This window comes from Aquarana catesbeiana, linkage group LG05 (genome assembly GCF_042186555.1).
Source record: "Aquarana catesbeiana isolate 2022-GZ linkage group LG05, ASM4218655v1, whole genome shotgun sequence".
Lineage (NCBI taxonomy): Eukaryota > Metazoa > Chordata > Amphibia > Anura > Ranidae > Aquarana > Aquarana catesbeiana.
In genome coordinates this window covers 418,710,690-418,726,713 of record NC_133328.1, presented here as the reverse complement: position 1 = coordinate 418,726,713, position 16,024 = coordinate 418,710,690, and the positions used below count along the sequence as shown (strand labels likewise).

Sequence of the window (16,024 nt, the reverse complement as noted above, 5' to 3'; positions counted from 1 at the left end):
GTATTTATATATGGTGTTACAATTTGGTTTAACCTGAAAATAGCCTCTGCCTGAGTTTGAATTTCCCGGGTAGTCTAGGCTAAGATTTGGAAACCATGTCTCTGCAATAGGGCTTCCAACAGCAGAGTGAATTAATCTCCTTGAGATTATATACAGTATTGTTACTGAGGAGTGAATTTCATGGACATTTTCTTGCTCTTTGCTGTGATGTGCCATTTCATTAATTCATCAGGAACCACTGTGTCCACACCGTGTTATGGTAGATCACTCCTATTATGGTTTCTTAATTGTTACGGCTGTATAACAATTAGGGATGAGCCGAACACCCCCCTGTTCGGTTTGCACCAGAACATGCGAACAGGCAAAAAATTTGTTCGAACACGCTAACACCATCAAAGTCTATGGGACATGAACATGAATAATCAAAAGTGCTAATTTTAAAGGCTTATATGCAAGTTATTGTCATAAAAAGTGTTTGGGGACCTGGGGGGTGTCTATAGTATGCCTGTAAAGGGGCGCATGTTTCCCGTGTTTAGAACAGTCTGGCAGCAAAATGACATTTCAAAGGAAAAAAAGAAATTTAAAACTACTCGTGGTTATTAATGAATTGCTGGTCCGACCCTTCAGGTCTGGTATGGATTTTAAGGGGAACCCCGCGCCAAAATTTAAAAAAAAATGGTGTGGGGTCTCTCCAAAAATCCATACCAGACCCTTATCCGAGCATGCAACCTGGCAGGCCGCAGGAAAAGAGGGGGGATGAGAGAGCGCCCCCCCTCCTGAACCGTACCAGGCCACATGCCCTCAACATTGGGAGGGTGCTTTGACAATTCCTTTATTTAAATGCTTCTTCTTTCTTCTATCTTCTTTCTTCTGTCTTCTTTCTACTTTCTTCTCTCTTCCTTCGGTTTCTTCCTCCATCTTCTTCTTCTTCTGGTTCTTCTGGTTCTTCTGGTTCTTCCTCCGGTGTTCTCGTCTGGCATCTTCCTCTGCAGCGCCGGCATATTCTTCCCTTTGTCTTCTGGGCCGCTCCACATCCAGCATGATGGGAGGCTACTGCTGTGTGACACTTCTCCTCTTCTGACGGTTCTTAAATAACAAGGGTGGGGCTACCTGGTGACCCCGCCCCCCTCTGACGCACGGGGACTTCCCTGTGGCATTCCCTGTGACTCGGTTAAATTGATGATAGGCAACTCCTATCCTCATATTGATTAGTGGTTCCAAATTAATAATAACTACTGCAGTAGGGAACAGACACAAAAGATACGCTCAGCATCTTTCCAAATTACTGTTCTGCTTTATTATGACGCAATTGAAGGTTTTTATGCACATGATTACGTAGGTATCACATTAATATTACAATTGTACATTTATGGTAACAAGGGGCGTTACATAGGCAGGCTAATTCTAATCAGGACTCGAAAGAATGTAAACATTTACTGAAAACATTATTAGTGCCGTGCACAGTGAGGGCAGTGTGCAATACATACAAAATACAATACAATTATATACAGAACGTACAAATTTCCATTACAGTCTCCCCTCTTTTGATCAATATTTTGATCACTAACCATACCTGCTATCACCTTTAACCTGGAACCTCCACACGCTTAGGTGGAGGTAGTCCTGGCCAAAGAGGCAAAAAAACTCCATTGTGGAGAAAATAATAGCTGAGCAACTTTTTCATTACAAAATGACTTTTCATTGTGAAAAACAAATGATTGATAAGACATATTTACAGAGTACTGGCTGTACACTCCTGTGGCCAGAATGGCCTTCTAGCTGAATTGTGGACATGCTGACTTATCAGCATATGTAAACACAGACAATTCTACATATAATGGAAGACATACAAAAGACAAATATGACTTCAACATGGCTAAATATGACTTCAACTACTTTTCAAATATATATATCCCTTACAATTAAAGTAATTGAATCAAAAAGTACCCTAGACTGTGATCACAAGAGGGAAACAAATCAAACACAGAGATTTCTTTAATTTAGTCATTTTTGCAGTGTCTGGTGTGGATCCAGGTGACTTTTCCTTCAAGTTTTGCAAAAACTGTACATGAAATAGATGCAGTATTGAGTCTCCAAACTTTTCCTTATATATATAAATGTCTCTTAACAATCCAAAAGTCACCTGGCTTTAGTTTTAGATCCTTCCAAACTTTTAGGATCTGGAATTGGGGAGAAAACACATAAATGAGTTTGTCAAAAAACCTTAAAAGATCAGCAACATTCTCTGTGAGATCCGAATGGAGGACTTCAGCTGCTGAGACAAAATATTAGCAAGTGAGTAACACACTCCCAAACCAAATCCCATAGGGAGAGAGTCCAACATCCCCCTTAGGGGCTTCATAAAATATAAGAAAACATTCAGGCAAAAGTTTTCTAGTTTCTTACTCTACTTTGTCCGCTACATTGTAGACAGTAGGGGGTGTAAAAATAAAACCGCAAAACTTCTAGTAAGGACTCTCCTATAAAAAATGATTTCCTCTGTTACTCTCTGTACTTTCTGGCACTCTGTACTTACAAACTACTTCTGATAACACTTTTTACTGTGGCCTTTGCAGTAGCATTTGCCACTGGACATCCAAAAAACATGTCCATACAGACAAAATGCATATTTGTAAGATCCTGACTTGGGCATCTGGATATATCTTTTTTGTAATCTCTGGGAGGGATGTTCAGCTTTTGGTAACACCTTTGGTAACAGGTAAAACAAGAAGTGGTATGTTATAAAAACAACTGTGGAGAACCCTGGCTCTATCCCATGCTCATTTACTAAGGCAGCCATAACTGCTTGTGACTGATGACACAGTCCATGTGTCAAGCTGAAGGGAAAAGAGTGGCTGGCAGACATAAATGATCACTTTTTCCAAAGTCCTGTTTCATAAGAAGTTGCCCCCTGTGGACCACTTGTTCTTCTCGTTCTGGGGTCCTTAAAGTTGAATTATTAATCCCAGCTATACTGGGCCAGAACTAGGGTGGAATCTGTGAGTTGCACAGACCCATCAAGTGTCCGGGGCTGTAAATGCAGCATCCTTAGAGTCACCTGGTCTGCTTCCATGTGTGAAAGTTAATATGGCTACCTCAGCAAGAAGCTGGAAGGCTGAAAACAGCCAATCAAATTAACTTGGCATGCTTGGTTGGTTTACCTGCCGAAGTAAAAACAAACTTCTGGCCCTTCAAATGGAACCAAAAGCTCTCTATATCTCGACTATCTATATAAATATACACTCTTTTTATAGCTCACAGGCTTTGCTAAAACATGGAGCTCTGCTTCTTGAGCTGGGCAAAAAGGATCCAATGACTTTGAATACAGAGTATCTTTCTGGGTGATAAACTGCATACTCAAATCTACAAAAAATGTAATATCTGGGTCTTCAGGGAGTGTGTCCTGCACTGGGCTCACAGCAGCTGATTCCTACACCATTAATTTAACACATGTGGTTTTTCCTTTCTTTTGAATAAATGTCCACATTTTTCATTGTTAGATTTGTACATAAATAAACTCATATTTTAAACCTTTCATTAGACAAACATTTAGTTATCTGTATATTTGCTGCGCAGAATGTCGGACCATTGACCAAAACAATATCTAACTTTGTCTAATAGCACCTTTGCATAAAAGCTACAGCTCTGATATATCAGGATGAACCCTTCATTACTGGGTCCAGCTTGCATGAATATATTACAATGGCTTGTTTTCTATCATGCTATTTGTGTAAGAACTCCAGTTTCATGTTTCAAAAGACAACTTCTTCCTGGCAATATTATAATAAATGATAACAATACCCTGCGGTCATGGAGAGATGCCCATAAATCCAAAATATTCTTCTGCTTATACCACTGTACTTTACAAGAAAAAGGGGCACATCATTTCACAATCCACACATTCTGCTTTGGATTTCAAAAATAAAAATAAATAAAAACAAAAGGATCAATAATCTGTATGATGGACCAGAAAGCATCAAAAACTATAACACAACTGGCTGCAGGTGGCATCTATCCTAACAGGGTGTGTGGACTTGATGTGATGGGACTGTTATATTTAAATTTTATTTATTATTACTCTTACATCATGGACCGCACATCAAGTTATTATCAAAAACCTTACAATATCATTTTTGTAGAAGAACTTCTTATGTATCCCATCCATCTTGGCTTTGTTAAATATTATGGCAGCTTTATTCCAAATAACAACCTCATCTTAATCTTTTTCTTCTCTCAATAAGGGCTTATTGAATAAATGTAAAATTACAAAATTGTTATCTTAATCTAAACTAATCCCATTTTTACAAATTTCCCCAATAACCTGGATTTCATTTCCAACCAAAGGTTGTCTAAACCAGTTTCAATATATCTATATAATTGTTAAACTCATATTAGAAATTAATACTCATTATTACTTAATTTTACTTAATTTCCCTTTTTTAAATGCACTGTTTCCACTATCAAAGGATATTCAATTTGTGTAATACACGGTTAAATGTAACCTTCATTTTACCATGTTTGGAAAACAGATTCAAAATAATTGTGATCACATTGTTTACCATTAGATTCGTTAACCCGGCACATTTTGTTATAAATGTTTTGTCTAAAAAACAGAAATTGGCATGGTGTCTTTCCAGCTTATCACTAACCTCTCATCCCAGCCACATTTCTTTCAGGAGAGCACAAAGGAGGGGGTCACATCTGCGTACGTGGCACACACAAGCAATAGAACTAAAGGTCCCAGCATTCGCACATACATTTTTCCCATTTGTACACAACATGTGCATATCATTCTCTCACTTTCTTTTAACTCTTTAATATTTCCCTGCCTAAATTCTGCTTTCCTTATTTTGTTTAAATAACTTTTATATCTAGCTTCTATGATTCTATGATTCTATGATCAGATGGGGAGCCACAGTGCTCATCCCATCTTCCCTCTCTGACAACATATAAAGTATTCTGTTTTAACTCTCATTTCTCTGTTTCTGACTTTTACTAGTAGTGCCTGACCCCAAATTCATCCCACAACTTAACATGAAAATGTCCCTTTCTGTCTAGTGTTAATGTCACCCTTGATCCATCCTGCTCACATAGATAACTTGTTTCTCTAGCTGTTTACTCTGCATTATTCTTAGTCCCTGTGGACCTTGGTAACCCAATTACCTATTGTGGATCTCTGTCCACTTTAACCATTAATATAGGGGCTCAGTATAGGCGGAACCACACCTTCGGTTCATATATAGCGCTTCTCTTGCGCTGGGCATTTTTGAGGGTCTCTTACCCTTCATTCCCTTACTTAATTCAATGCCCATAATGACTGGCCAGTCTTCTCTCTTCTCTACTTGTGCCTATACCCTCTTGCCTCTAAACTACTTTATCTAGCAGATGTACTACATATACCTGTGAACAGTACTATTCTTCCCTTTCTTATTTATAACACTCCGATGGACAGTAGACAGTGACAACATAACATATAACCACCAATCAATACAGTTCGATTAAGGGGAGTAAAATAGGTACCCTTTGTCCCGAAAATGCCTTACCGATCAAGGAAGTCTGATAACTCAAATGTAAGCAAAAGGCTTACCTCAGCCGGCTGATTATCAGAAATTCCCGGATCGTCTCAAGCTCCTCGTTTCGGATACTCAGGGTCACCTGGAATCCCCTCCTAAGGCAAAGCTCGCCATGCATGACTCGGTTAAATTGATGATAGGCAACTCCTATCCTCATATTGATTAGTGGTTCCAAATTAATAATAACTACTGCAGTAGGGAACAGACACAAAAGATACGCTCAGCATCTTTCCAAATTACTGTTCTGCTTTATTATGACGCAATTGAAGGTTTTTATGCACATGATTACGTAGGTATCACATTAATATTACAATTGTACATTTATGGTAACAAGGGGCGTTACATAGGCAGGCTAATTCTAATCAGGACTCGAAAGAATGTAAACATTTACTGAAAACATTATTAGTGCCGTGCACAGTGAGGGCAGTGTGCAATACATACAAAATACAATACAATTATATACAGAACGTACAAATTTCCATTACACCTGTGACATCAGAGGGGGGTGGACAGGGAAGTCACCGTGCGTCAGAGGGGGGCGGGGTCACTGGGTGCCCCCGCCCTCCGTCACTTAAGAACCGTGAGAAGAGGAGAAGCGTCACACAGCGGGAGCCTCCCATCCCATCATGCTGGATGCGGAGCGGCCCAGAAGACGAAGGGAAGAAGACGCCGGTGCTGCAGAGGAAGATGCCGGACGAGAACACCGGAGGAAGAACCAGAAGAACTAGAAGAACCAGAAGAAGATGAAGGAAGAAACTGAAGGAAGATAGAAGATAGAACAAAAGAAGAAAGAAGATAGAAGAAAGAAGATAGAAGGAAGAAGCATTTAAATAAATGAATTGTCAAAAACTGTCTCTTGTCATATTTAACATTTTTGACACTTTTTTTGTGAAATGGTAGGGGTACTTTTGTACCCCCTTACCATTTCACACAGGGGGGAGGACCGGGATCTGGGGGTCCCCTTGTTAAAGGGGGCTTCTAGATTCCGATAACTCCCCCTGCCCGCATACCCCCACAACCACCAGGCAAGGGTTGTGGGGATGAGGCCCTTGTCCCCATCAACATGGGGACAAGGTGTTTTGGGGGCTACCCCAAAGCACCCTCCCAATGTTGAGGGCATGTGGCCTGGTACGGTTCAGGAGCGGTTGGCGCTTTCTCGTCCCCCCTCTTTTCCTGCGGCCTGCCAGGTTGCGTGCTCAAATAAGGGTCTGGTATGGATTTTTGGGGAGACCCCACGCCATTTTTTTTTAAATTTTGGTGCGGGGTTCCCCCATGCCATTTTTTTTTTAAATTTTGGCCGGGGTTGCCCTTAATATCCATGCCAGACCTGAAGGGCCTGGTATGGAATTTAGGGGGACCCCCCACATCATTTTTTTTAAATTTTGGTTCGGGGTTCCCCTGTGGGGAATTCCCATGCCGTTTTTATCAATGAACTTTTATGTGTATTGTCGGACTGGCAATTCATTATTAGCCGCGAGTACTTTTAAATGACTTTTTTCCTTTGAAATGTCATTTTGCTATCAGACTGTTCTAAACACGGAAAACATGCGCCTCTTTACTGGCATACTTTAGACACCCCCCAGGTACGAAATTTAAAGGGATATTACACTTACACTTTTATTGTTTCACTTTAAGCATTATTAAAATCACTGCTCCTGAAAAAACGGCTGTTTTTAAAACTTTTTTTTGCATTGATCCATGTCCCCTGGGGCAGGACCCAGGTCCCCAAACACTTTTTATGACAATACCATGCATATAAGCCTTTAAAATTAGCACTTTTGATTTCTCCCATAGCCTTTTAAAGGGTGTTCCGCGGCTTTCGAATTTGCCGCGAACACCCCAAATTGTTCGCTATTCAGCGAACTGGCGAACAGCTTCGAACTCGAAGCTCATGCCTAATAACAATCTCTAGATAGCAGCTATGAAAAGTCTGTATAAAATTCTTTGCATCTAGAAGTCTGATCTCTAGTCTGTGAAATCTGTTTCTAAACCGTCTGGATACATCCTTCCACAGACTCTGGGATCTAAGAGGCATAACATGTAATACTTGCATACTTATTTCCTCTCTCTCTGTCAGGCTCCAGCACTCTCCACTTCTCTCCAATACTCCTGGTTGTGGGCAGGCTTTCACATTTCTCATGTACAATGCAGGACTATAGGACCTGGATTGCACTTGGAATCAATGTATGACCACTGCTGGAACGTTGAAGGAACTTCAGGGGGACCAGTTGCACAAATGAAGGGAGCCTGCCAGTGCAATCAACAAGGTAAGTATTACACCTTTTTTTACTCCTAAGCTTAGTTAGCATTCAACCTTAGCAGTGGGTGGGGTTCCCATTGCATGGGGAATTATTTTTTCCTGCCTGTAGGAGGGCTTTACATTTTTCTGTCTTGGACAATGGTGTAGCTTGCTTAGTGGACCCAAGTAATATGCCCCACATCTCTTGCTGGGTGGCCGATGTCTCAACATCACCTGGCATTTTTTTTAAAGCTGCTCTGCTACTCATTGGCTCTGATGTCAACCTCAACCCATCCCCAAAATTGCTTGTTTGACATCCAAACATCCCCTCCTAGCAATCCCTAAATGGCCAACCTGCTTCAGCTTGTCTGATAGTGGAAGTGGTCTTTTGATGACAAGATAGGTGCTTCTCGGTGCTGCCAGAATGTGCAATTCAAACACCAGTCAGCCTGTGTTTGCTGGGTTTTGCAATGCTAAGCATTTACTGGGTGCTACTGCTGACTGTCTGTGCAAAAGGGGGAAATGGCTTTGTGACACTTTAACACTGGGTGCATTATTGGATTATATAAGCCTGCACTCTGTTCCCTGTGCATTGCACAATCTTGAATGCTGCACTATGTGTGTTATATACTTCTGCCCCCCATACTCTTTGTTACACACCCCTGACTCCAGCACCCTGTGTGTTACATATTCCTAACATCTTCACTATATTTGTTGCACATTTCTGACCCATGCATTCTGTGCCTTATGCATTCCTGGACCCTGTTCTGTGTGCATTATACAGTCCCATTCCCTGTATTCTGTGCAGTATGTACTTGTGCACTCTGTGTGTTACACACTCCTTGTCCTTGCACTCTGTGCATTTTGTATTCCTGAGCCTCTGTGTTTTACATATTCCCTGAATGATTCCTGCATTCTGTACATTCTAAACCTCTTGCATGTTATGTACACCTGATCCCTGTTCACTGTTCAATGTGCAAACTCCTGAGCCTTTCGCTCTTTGTGTTACATACTCCTGATCCCTGCACTCTATGCATTCCGAACTTCTGATGCCTGCTCTCTGTGGTTTACCCACTCCTTATCCCTACACCTTGCATGTTATATATTCCAGACACCTGAACTCTGTGCAATACATAGACTTAATCCCTGCACTCTGTATATTATGTACGCCTGAGCCCTATACCCTGTGCATTATACATTTCTTATGCATGCACTCCGTGCATTACATACTCCTAAACCCTGCACTATGTTTGTTACAAACTCCTGAGACATACATTCTGTGCGCTAAACACTCCTGGTCTCCGCACTCTGTGTTTGCCATACTCCTGACCCCTGAAATTTATGCCTTACACATTTCTAGTCCCCATGTTGTGCACTTTTGCCCCCTGCTCTCTGTGCATTTCATACTCCTGACCCCTGCCCTCCATGCGTTCTATATGCTTTATCATACATTACAAATTCTTGACCAAAGTATTGATATAGCTAAGTTGCACCTGGCTGTTCTATTTAACATAAGCTCAGATAAAGTATTAGCTGTATATTCTGTGTGCATAAAGGCTTTTGCCTAGCATTCTTGCAAGAGTATCACCTGTAAAAAAACGTTCCTTTCTTCCTTTAGTGTACCAACTTATGGTATACCAACTTGTAACATGTATGATGTTGAACTTCAGCACTTAAACTTAAACATTGAGTTATCAGTGGATACAATACAAAAAAAAATACCACAGAGCAAATGGTGTCTAAGCTGTATTATTATATGTTCAGTTGACTGTGCTCATTAATGACATTCAAAACAGCGGCTCTGCTGCTACTATTTAAAATTAGTAATTACACCTCAAATTAAAATAATATAAACATTTCATGTGATTAACTGCTATCTAAATAGGTTAATTAATTTGCAGATAGAAAATAATATCAACATAATGTATCAGTCTTGTGTTTCAAAATAAAGCATAAATCACATGCTCAATTTTACTAATAATCTCTCTAAAAGAATACTGGGCTCTGTTGCAGCTACAGAAATTTTGATACATTATACATCTAATAGATGTTGGCATTCTATTAGCAAGTGTGTTAGCCTAATAAGTAATAAGATACACAAATCAAACTGTGCATTGCTTCATAAGCAATTTTCCACAGAATCTTATTAACCTCCACCTTATATTGTATGCAAAAGCACAAGTAAAATTGATTATCAAATAGTCTAGATTCTGCATTACAAAGAACAGTGAGGAAAATGCAAACACAGTAAAAATGTTTTGGAGGATAATGGGAATTTATAGACAAAAAGTTCCAGTTATGTAGCTTACGTCTAAGGAATGGGCCTGATTAGCATATTAACTAGCAAACCCACACTTTAAACTACATATAATAAATTGATTGCTTGATTCTTTTCCTTTATTTCCATTATTTTTTTACTGATCTCTATCTAAAGCTATCCAAATAGGTTAAAGCTGAATTCTGATATGATTACAAAAATCATATTTGCCCCCCCAGATCTAATGCTTGTTTAGTGTAGGGCAATGGTCTCCAAACTGTTGCCCAGGGGCCAGATGCAGCCCCTTACTTGCCTTTATCTGGGCACTATTTCTCCCACTGACACCATCAATGGGGCATTAGTCCTCCTGCCCATATCAAAAATGGGGCACTGTTCCTCCCACTAAAATGAATGATTAGATATTGTTTACTCCCTCTGCACACCAGGGCATTTTCCATTCCCACTGGCCACAGTCTGGCCCCCCAAAGCCTGAAGAGCAGTAAACTGGCCTTTTATTTAGAGTTTGGAGATCCCTGGTCTATGGGATAGTAACAGAAACTGTTACTTTCCATATTCCTCCCCCATTGTTCATGACCAGAACCCAGTCCTGTGGCCTCCCACTCACCAGCATCACCATATGCAATGTAGGACCAACAGTTCTGCATTATATCTGAGAATGTCAAGAGCCCATCCACATTCTGGGGGTGAAGCAGGAGCAGAGGAGAACACTGGCTTTCAAGAAAGTGGGGTGTAAAGTGATTTTTATTCTATATTACATTACATCTTCCCTGAATAAGCATTCGACTCTTAAAACTGAACTCCAGACAGATATAAAAAGAACAAGAGAATGACAGCTCTATAATCATTATCATTGCTAAATGCTTTTTTAACTGCAAGCAGTGTAATAATCTGGATTTAAGTTGGTATTAACCGCTTGCCGTTTACTGTACAGCAAAACTCATATAGGGCGTACACACGGTCGGACTTTGTTCGGACATTCCGACAACAAAATCCTAGGATTTTTTCCGACGGATGTTGGCTCAAACTTGTCTTGCATACACACGGTCACACAAAGTTGTCGGAAAATCCGATCGTTCTAAACGCGGTGACGTAAAACACGTACGTCGGGACTATAAACGGGGCAGTGGCCAATAGCTTTAATCTCTTTATTTATTCTGAGCATGCGTGGCACTTTTTCCGTCGGATTTGTGTACACACGATCGGAATTTCCGACAACGGATTTTGTTGTCGGAAAATTTTATCTCCTGCTGTCCAACTTTGTGTGTCGGAAAATCCGATGGAAAATGTCCGATGGAGCCCACACACGGTCGGAATTTCCGACAACACGCTCCGATCGGACATTTTCCATCGGAAAATCCGACCGTGTGTACGGGGCAATAGAGTGGGGATAGAGTTATAGCAGGCGTGCTGCAGCACCGCATTTACTTCTGGTATCCACCTGCCCTTAGCTCAGGCATGCAAGCAGGAGGGTGTGCTTAGCCAAGAAAACCCTTTCTCCCCCCTGAAGACTCCTGGGATGTATGACATAATTTGCTTAGGCCTGGAAACCAAGAAGACTGAAAAAATGTAAAAAAAAAAAAAAAAAAAGTTTAAAACAAATAAATATGATATATTTTCCTATCTGTTTACAAATCCTAGCAGTGTGGTGATTAAAAGTCAACATTGATTGGCAGAATGAAGCTCTACTTTAAAGTGTCCAATTACTCAAAGCTAAAGTAAACGCTCAGTTTGAGCTAAGTTTTTATAACTGTCAGGAAGTCAAAAGGGGAAGTTTAAAAGTTAGTCATATTAACTTTCCTGGCTCTTTCATTTAGATTTTAGAGAATACAGCTGACAAAGTGGGATGATAAAGCAATAAAGCAAAAAAGCAAGAATTAAACATTGATGGGGAATTTTCACTGTTGATTGATTGAACCAATCATCGTTGACCTACATGCAAAACATTTTTTTTTTTTGGAGATCTGGACCATTATAGTGGGCCTGAACACAAAGCTGAAGATTTGGTATATTGCAGGGAACATATGGAGGTGTTACCTGAGTCTAAGCAGTACTTAGCTTTTGTCCTAAATTCCTTCTGAAAAACAGCAATGCACTTCCTGTGCCTTGAGCTTCATAGTTGTATGTCTGCACCGAAAGCATATCTAAGGTACTGTGCATCTGACTAGTCATCTTTGGAGCAAAGTTTGGTAATGTCATTACCACTGCTTTTCTCATTGTATTCGAGGACATGCAGTATAAGAATCTCCCTGTTCTGCTTCATTAATTTTGTAGATCTGTGCATTCTGCACTATTCCTTCAGCTTCTTAAATATTGCCCCACCAGTCATCAGATCACCAATCATCATGGGGGCAGCTCTGACATGGGGAAGCAAAGTTATGCCTGTACCAGAATGGCTGCCCACACACAGAGAGATGGTGAAGAGAGTAGCTCAGTACTAAAGAAAAGGTCTATAGGGAGCCTATTAGCAATACTGGTGACTAATGGCGAATGTACCAGGGATTGGTTTGAGGTGGGTTTGGTAAACATTACTGAACTTTAGATTCTAAATTTGAACTCCTTTGAAGTCAATAATTGCCGAATGTTAAAAAAATAGTCATGACCTCTTCCTAGGCTAATAGACAATTGATTGTGAAACAAATGTCATGGGGAAATGGGACAGCCCTGAGGAACATGTACCAAAGCCCAAAAAAAAAATCTTAAATTCTGACTGGCGGGGAGCAATAATTTTAATTATGTTTAAAGTGAAACATTAAAAATTCAAAATTCCTGTAAATAATATGACGGGGGATGCCCTTAACTTGCCTGTGAAATGGCACAACTATACAATTCATACAATCTACTATAGCAAAACTGACATGTACAAAGACAACAATGTTTAAATTGCCAGTAGATAACAGTTCCTGTCCATTTACTTCTGTTTGTAATCATCATCTATACCAGACTATTATCCTAGATGAGAGTCTGGCAAAGATGTTAATGGGAGACCCACACAAAAAAACTGGCATGGGGTTCCATCTAAAAAAATACACATCAGGACCCCTGGACAAAGAAAAAAAAAGAGTGGGATCCACCCCCAAAGGGGCATCTTCCAAACAACTCTGTGGGGGGTCTGTGAGTGGGAGCTTCCAGAATCTGGAAGGCCTTTTTAGGATAAGGGGGCTTCCAGATATTAGCCCCCCCCCCGTGTGAATGAGCAAGGTGTATGTAATATGTACATAGGGGTACATAGCATGCCTACTTATTCACAAAAAAAACAGTAAATAATGACACCACACTTTCTGATAAGTCTTTAAATGAAAAATAAAAAGGCCCCAAAATTCCCAAAATTGTCAACCAGTGATAAAGAACCTTAACAGTCATAATAAACGATGCATGCTGAACCGGCAAAAGAAAAAAATCCTGCCAACCGACGGGCAAAAAGTCTGAATAATACAATGTTTGGTCCAAACTTGTGTTTGAACTGAACCTTTAGTTCATCCCTAGGGAATAATCCTTTAACCTCTGCTTGCTTAGTTTTGGCACAGCTTCCACAGTACAGGTCAGCTTTAAGATCAGGCTATCTGGTTTAACTTGGCCTCTGAAACTGATAACTAGGGAAGAGAACATGAGCAAATCTGGATTCAATTAAAAGAGGATTCTCTGAATCATATTGGGTTTTACTTCCTCTTTTGTTTCCTGCAAAGTAAAAAAATAATGTGCTAGTATGCATCGCATACTAGCCCATTATGTGACACTTACCTGCAAACGAAGCTTGCACTGTCCCTGCTGCAGGAAGCATCCATCTTCGCCCCTCTTCCTTCCGGGGCCACGGACTCCAGCTGTGTCACTGGCCGGAGCCACGTGACATCACTCCAGCGCATGCGTGCCGGAGCCACCAGTGACAGCACAAGCTTGCGAAGATATGGCATGGAGGTCCGTTCCCTCACAGCGCATGCGCCGATGACATCATCGGTGCACTACAAGGTAAATATCTCCTAAACGGTGCACCTATAAGGCTTTCCTATAGGTAAAAGTCACAGTCAGGATATACAACCACTTTAAGGATTCAGTAAATCTAAACTTGTATGCACATTTTTAATGAAGTCTATCCTGTTAGTAAATTTAGGGAACTGGACACTGCCATGTACCAATACAATTTTTTTTTTTTTTTAAACATACAACAGGAGGAGCTCTTTGAGGTGACTTTGAAGGTAACGCACAGATCCTTTAAATAACATACTTGGACCTTAAAGCTGTACATGAATTTACGGAACAGTACGATTTTTGTGGTCTCAACAACAGTGTACACTGGCAGTGCATATTTGACTGTGGAAATTATTGTTTTTTTTACTTTACAATTAGCTTGACTTACATGCAACAGTAGCAACAAAATCTGATTCATTTTGATTAAAAAATAAATTTTTTAGGTCAGTTTTTTATTAAGTGGTATTAGCCCCACTTCGAATGGTAGATAGAAATTGGTCATTCATTGAGGCTTTCCTCGTTTTCACTGCTGAAAACCTGTCCTGCTGCTGGCTATTTTCTATCAGATTCTCATTAAGAATTAAAGACCACAGATAATGCAACAGTGTAAACAATGGGCCATCAGCAGGACAATTTTAATGAGCATGGCTAGGCTAGTTCACTAGAGAAAAAGAGTGGAGGCAGTGGTTTTACTGAAAGAATTAAGAGACCGTAGAGGATCCAGCAGTGTAAAATTGGCCAGCATTAGTACAGGTTTGATCAGGGATATTCGCCTTAAACAGTGTATGTCTAACTTTTATTTTTACTATGTGGACAAGGGGAGTGGTAAATGTGAGTAATATAATTTTAGTTGGTTTAGGTGCACAATGTCCTTGCACTTTAGTCAGTGACAAGTGATTTATGCACTTTGAGCACCAAAAACTTAAAAATGTCCTCTCTTCTTACAAAAAATCAAGAAACTTCCAAAAGAAATGTAAACCCCAAAATACCACCCCTGAAAAAAAGCTTACTTTTTTAAAGGGAAGCCTTTTAGTAAAAGTTTTCTATGGTCAGGACAGCAGCTAAAATTGACCACTGACCCCAAATTCAAAACATCCCCAATAATAAGATGATGAAAAAATGACAAAAAAAGTATTAATTGCCCAAAAAGCTAGCAGTCAGAATTAAAGTATAATTTGGAGTTGACCCTAATCTCTCTCTGTGCATTTTGTCAGCTTTATAGACAAGGGAGAAATGGCTCAAGGTATCAACCAAACATGAAAGAAAGAGATATTATCAAAATAATAATGTCCCAAGTGACCAAAATGTCCAAAAAGACGGTATATAACTATGATGTAAGCGTATGTGGGAAAAAAGATAGCAATATAGGGCACATATACGCTAAAACTGAGAAGTCCCAAAAATGACAAAAAAGTTCAAATGAAGATGATACTGAGCACCAGCGGCTGCTCCCTTGGGAGTAGAAGCAAAACTCTGGAAGGCAATGTAGAGATAAAAGACAAGGTGCGCCAATCTAAGTGCAGTATCAAACGCAACTTTAATAAATATAAAAAAGAACGGCCAAATGGCTACTCACAAAGATTCAATAAGGGTAAGGCACATAATAATATGTAGATAGCCCAGGGACGTGATCACGGCTGCTCTCGGTGCAGGATCCCAAAGATGTTACAAAGCGCTGAGGAGAGTGTAGAAAGGTTGTCCGCGGTGTGTAGTCCTCCGCTGGTGGGGGCTTTACTGTAGGAGAGACCCAGGTGTCAGCAAGGTAAAGCCGGCACCAGAAGCCAGGAAACCGGAAACAGGAACCAGATGAGGACCTAATTCATACCTAAAAAAAAAGGAAAAGAAAAATTTCCACTTGTCCCCATTCTTTCTTTTCCTTTTTTTAGGTATGAATTTTATCTATATATATTTTTTTATCAAATACTTGTATCATCACTTGTTTTCAAACGATTCCCTTATACATTGCCAGTA

The 16,024-nt window shown here is 40.2% G+C and overlaps 1 long non-coding RNA gene across 1 annotated transcript; it reads right to left on the bottom strand.

The window, feature by feature from the left end:
• Positions 1-1,271: 1,271 nt before the first annotated feature.
• LOC141145006 (uncharacterized) lies at positions 1,272-6,053 on the bottom strand. The gene is made up of 2 exons (XR_012244499.1): positions 5,588-6,053; positions 1,272-2,180 (listed from the first exon to the last, which is right to left on the bottom strand). It is a non-coding gene; the product is annotated as an uncharacterized lncRNA (long non-coding RNA).
• Between the last annotated feature and the right edge of the window lie 9,971 nt (positions 6,054-16,024).